Source organism: Gobius niger (assembly GCF_951799975.1).
Source record: "Gobius niger genome assembly, chromosome: 17".
In the NCBI taxonomy this organism is placed as follows: Eukaryota; Metazoa; Chordata; class Actinopteri; order Gobiiformes; family Gobiidae; genus Gobius; species Gobius niger.
Window position 1 is genome coordinate 10,031,298 of NC_136868.1, and position 6,000 is coordinate 10,037,297.

Genomic DNA, 6,000 nt, shown 5'->3' on the forward strand with positions numbered 1-6,000 from the left:
CCACAACCTGATCATCAAGCAGGCGCGTCTGTCCCACACGGCCAACTACACCTGTGTGGCCAAGAACATCGTGGCCAAGCGCAAGAGCTCCACCGCCGTGGTCATCGTCTACGGATTTCCCATCAACCAGTGCTCCTCCTGTGACCAAAACAGTGAAGATGGCGGCCGCGACACAACGATCTTTCACCAAAGAAAAAAAAAGAGTGGTGCGCACTGAATGGGTGCTGCTGCCGGATGCTCTCTCATCTAATGCAATTTCTCCATCTGTGAGATCAATAAAGTATCATCTTATCTTATCTTTATCAATCAATCATTCAAATTTTAGTGTATAGCGCCCAACAACAACCAGAAGGTACACAGAGCGCTTTCCAAAAAAACAAGAATCACAGTAGACAACAATAAATACAAAAACACATAAAAACAGCATCGAGTCGGTGGCTCTGTATCGAAAGCTTTTCTGAAAAGATGTGTCTTCAACTGTGATTTAAAAACACGCTCTGTGATGTTTCGAAGCTGTAATGGAAGTGCGTTCCACAGCTTTGGGCCTTGCGCGGCAAATGACCGGCCTCCAAACTTTTTGTATTTGAACTTGGGAGTGACCAGGGAGGTGTGTTCAGAGGAGCGCAGAGTTCTGGCTGGTTCGTAGACCGTTACTAATTCGGCGAAGTCGGCCGGGGCCAGACCATTGATGGCCTTGAACACAAACATCAGGACCTTAAAGTCCGCCCTAAACGCCACCGGGGCCAGTGGAGAGAGCGGAGGACTGGGCTGATGTGTGAGCGTCTGGAGGTGTTGGAGAGGAGACGAGCTGCTGCGTTTTGTACCAGTTGAAGTCGATTGAGGAGTGATTGGTTAAGTCCGGTGTGGAGGGCGTTACAGTCGTCTATCCTCGAGCTGATGAAGGCACGGATGGCCTACAACAGTTTGCTCACATGACGCTAACGTTGTATGAAAGTTTCTCCAAACCAGATACAGTTAAAACCAATGGCCGCTTACTCTGCTTTGTGATGACGACACTAGGGGCATTGCTGTAGTGCCTCCATATAGCCGCTAGTCTCCCATTGGAAAGCTTTGCACTTCAGACACGTTAAAAACAACTTTAGAGCTTGCTGCCTGATTTTTGGGAACTTTCCACAGCTAGATATTCCTCCTGTGATAACGCTGGGTTAGGCGCAATTACAGTGACCAGGCTGGTTTTCGTAAGAAACATTTTAGAAATCCTGTACTAATGAGGGCAGGACTGTTTACATTGGAGCTGCTATGACCGAACTACACGTCACGCAAGGGCCGAGTTTACAGTTAAGATCCCGCCCTTATGTATATTTAGGAGGAGTCTGTAAATCCGCCATGGTTTCCCCCTCGAACGTGGTGATTGTGGTAAACGGGGAGGAGTGAGGAGTGACGGGCTATTCCTGAACTAGTTTCTATAGTTTGGCTTCACCCAAACCTTAAAGATTCATGGAAAAAGTGGCAAAAGAGCGAAGAAAACGATGATGGAAACGCGACACAAAAAAGCGACAAAACATATATACAACAACAAAATGCGATTAAAATGTGATAAAAACAAGATTTAAAAAAGCAGTGAAAAAGCTAACAAATTTGACTTAAAACCAACATGAAAACGCAATGAAACAGTTTTTGAGTTACTACTTTTTATTTGACCTTGAGTGCATTTATGTCAAGAAACGTTACTATTACTCGAGTAAATGTTTTGGCGCCACACCCACCCCTGATCTCGAAACTTACCTCCAGGTTCTCTGACTAACACCCCGGTTCAAGAACGTGACCTCGAGAGCCCCGCACATGTATCCCATCGTGCCAGGGCTCATCGCTTGGCAAAAAATGGCAGATTAATCTTTCGAATCGCTCTTGAAGATACTAAACAGCAGTTTGCCACTAAAGACAGATTAAGCCATCTGCACTGGTTGAAGGGCGGGCCAAATGCAAAGGACAAATGTTTAATCATCACAGTAAAAGTCTATCGGAAATATCTCACTTTAACGTATCAGGCCCAAAGTCCAAAGCTGCTGGAATAGCCACAAGATTTCTATATAGTCTAAAGCAGTGGTTCTCAAACTGTGGTGCATGTACCACTGGTGGCACTTGGGGTACTTCGAGTGGTACTCAAGGTCATCAAGATAGTTTCATTCATGCTTTTAAGTTTGGTGTTCATTTTGCTGACTAGAATTAGACTAAACCTCACTTAAAAGTTGTTTATGAGACAAATAATGTGAGCCTCATATTGTTTAACCTCTTAACCCCCGCCTTAACCAAGTGCATTTTCTCCAGTTCGGCTTTACCCAAATCGAAAAGCTTCTCGACTGGAGAGCAACAGTGTAATGCCTCATTTGAAAGCTAAGTCCTACAGAAATGATCCTAAATCATGGTTTTGCCACTTTTCTGTTGTATTATTATTGTTTTTCAGACATGTTTTTGGTGGTCTTTGCTTCTTTTTTTTTTTTACTTTTTTGTGTTTTTTTCTTTGTTTTTGACACACTTTTGTAGATTTTTTTTGTCACATTTTTGTGGCGTTTTCATCCTTGTTTTTGTTTCTATTTGGACGATTTTTTCAAGAAGCTTTTATTCATAGTGGTGGTGCTGCTATTACCAGTGTTGGGGGTAACGTATTAGGGTAAGGTAAGGTAAGGTAAGGTAAGATACTTTATTAATCCCCGTAGGGAAATTCATTCTCTGCATTTGACCCATCCTCAATGCCGCTGGGCGACCTGTAGGAGCAGTGACCTGCCAGCGTGGGCCGGCGCTCGGGGACCCATCTCCATGATGTGCAGCCAGGCTGGTGGTCAGAAACACCTGGCTGGAGGATTCACGTATTGTACATGTTTTTAGTGGACCGGAGTACCCGGAGGAAACCTACACAGACACGGGGAGAACATGCAAACTCCACACAGAAAGGCCCCGTCCAGATGGGAATCGAACCCTTCTACCTGTGAAGCACGGGCGCTAACCGCTGTACTACCGTGCCGCGGTATTACAAAAGTATATGACTTTTTTCAGTAACTAGGGAATATAACATTACTTAAACAAAACACGGGAATATATTAGTCATTCCTTCTGAGTAACTTGAGTTACAAGAGCATTTAAATGTATGAATGAAAAAATGACAAACTTCCCCCAAATAAAATGCAGCACCAAATCAAGTTGGAGGTTGGTGAATAAGATCTGCAGTGTGTAGTTAATGTCGTCAAACAAAACACGAGAGAATGGAGGAAAGCGAAGGAAATCTCTGACTGCACTTTTGCTCGTTGGCTTTATGACTATTTTCAGTTTAAATTTGACCAAAAGTAACTCAAAGTAGTGTAACTCAGCTACATTTTTTAAACAGTAATATGTGATACAAACATATTACATTAAAGCTGTAACTACTAATATAGAATATATTACAATTTTACAAGTAACTTACCCAACACTGGCCCTTACCCTTTATAACTCTTGACTAAACTTGAAGTAGCAGCAGTAGCAGCCCAGTCATTGATTTAAACCAATAGTAGTGGGTTGTAGTAAACCATTTGTACCAGAATAAGACATAGTAACACCAGTACATTAGTAGTGGCAGCATTAGTTTGTAGTATTGCTCTTTCTAAGCCTTAAGTCTGTTTCTAACTGAAGAGTCAAAACGTCCCCTTCTCTTGCGGGACAGATGGCCGAGGCTCTGTGAGAATAGACCACATTTGTTTTGGAGGAGAGTGAGAGAAAGAGAGAGAGGCTGCGTGGAGGGAAAATCCAGTTGGCGCTTTTCATTTCATTTTTGTTCTACTTGCACGAGGGTCATACTTACCAAATCAGACGCATCTTTTGTCACGGCAGATAATTGCAGATCTTTAAACCTATTGTTCTATTGTTCTGTGTGATTGATCTGACCGTGAATAGCAGCAGAAAAGCCTCAGTACCAGATTCAGAACCACCGCCATATTAAACATGTTTTAGGTCTCTCAGTCCCATACGTCACTGCTGCTTCGCTTAGACTTGTTAAAATAATAGGTCACAGGGCAGACCAAGGCCGCTGTAATAACCGCAATCAGTGGTGCCCTTTTTGATAAAATGCAAATCAAAGTCCATTACCTTCTGCACAACGTCTCTCCCCATCAGTCTGCCCCGCGCTCCGTAATCAAAAAAGTAATTAGACGATGAGGGAAGACCAGAAGAGGGCAGCCATTTTTAATTTATGTTATCAATCTTTTTAATAAATTCTCCAAAGACAATATTGCAAAAGAGGAGGTCGCCAACCTTTCTGTGTGAACCGAGAGCTTGACGGGGCACAGAAATGTAAGCACTTTTTTTTTGCACGATGGCACCAAACTTTGCGGCACAAGCAGGAAAAACAAAAACAAAGCTGCTGATCATTGAACTACAAGAGTGCAAGAGTCAACTTTAGCAGTAGGGAAGGGGGGGGGGCCCATGGTGTTTAGTGAAGGCACCTCCACACGGGATCATAAAGAAGTGGTAATAATCTGAAGATACTCAAACATATCACCAGCATCTTCTCCTTGCCTGGTTTGTTCTGGATGCTGTATTAAAGCAACATCCTACCGTGGTGGTGGAAAGCGACTACAACCACTTCAACTAAGTATGAATGTCCCTATCCACATGAAATATACACTGCCTGAAAAACAAGGTCACACATTCTAGTGTTTCGTTGGACTGCCTTTAGCTTTGGTTGCCGTACGCATTTGCTGAAGCTTCTGCAATGTCATGAGATCCAGTGTTGCATTGTTTTCCCCCAATCTTGTATTGATGATGGGAGGGAGTGACCACTGTGCAAAACCTTCTCCAGCACATCCCAAAGTATCTCAATGGGGTCAAGATCTGGCCTCAACCTAAATAGGTAAATTGAGCATGTCATTAATGTCTAGAGGAGATGGTGATAGACTGTGGAGGGAGCTGTGCAGGAGGAAGAGGAAGGACGAGGTGGAGCTGACCAGTGCAGGACACCACGCTCTGAGGCGGTGCACCGTTTCAGATGATCAGAGGAGACAGAGGGCAGCTACAGTTTCTCCATCCTCCAAGGTCATGCGGGTGGAGTGGCTGAAGGACAACGAGATCATCGACCCGGCCGAGGACAGGAACGTCGACATCACCGTGGACCACAACCTGATCATCAAGCAGGCGCGTCTGTCCAACACGGCCAACTACACCTGTGTGGCCAAGAACATCGTGGCCAAGCGCAAGAGCTCCACCGCCGTGGTCATCGTCTACGGATTTCCCATCAACCAGTGCTCCTCCTGTGACCAAAACAGTGAAGATGAAAAAAAAAGAGTGGAAAAAGAGTGGTGCGCACTGAATGGGTGCTGCTGCCGGATGCTCTCTCATCGAATGAAATTTCTCCATCTGTGAGATCAATAAAGTATCGTCTTATCTTATCTTATCTTATTACTGTGCGTAATACAGGATAAGTTTGTGCCCCAGTCCCCATCAATGATCATGTTCATTCAGTACACCATGTAGAATTTCTCACATTTCTGCCCAAATTGGTCATAAAATGTGGTCTGATCTTCATCAAAATCATAAGAATGATTTAACAGTGTCTGCTTAAACTAACTTTTATCACATTTTATTGGCCATAACATGTGAACATTCACAGGAGAGCGTGAAATAAGTGAGTGCACCGCCACAATCTCACTGAACTGCAGCAGTTTTGTAAAGAGGAATGGTCCAAGATTCATCTTGTTGTCAGCGTCTAATCTGCAACTACAGAAAAAGCAGTTGGAGCTGCAAAAGAAGGATCAGAAGCTATTTAATACAGGGGTTCACTTACTTATTCACACACTGTTGTGAATGTCAAAGGTTTTTCTGCAAAATATCTTGATAAACTTGTGAATTCATTTTTCTATTGATGATAGCACGTTGTCCAGGCCCTGAGGCAACAAAACAGGCCCAAACCATGACTCTCCTTCACCGTACTTCACTGTGGGGAAAGGATTTTGATATTGCTGTTCTGTTTTTCCTCCACACATCCCAAACTGTTCAGTCCACAGAAAGAAC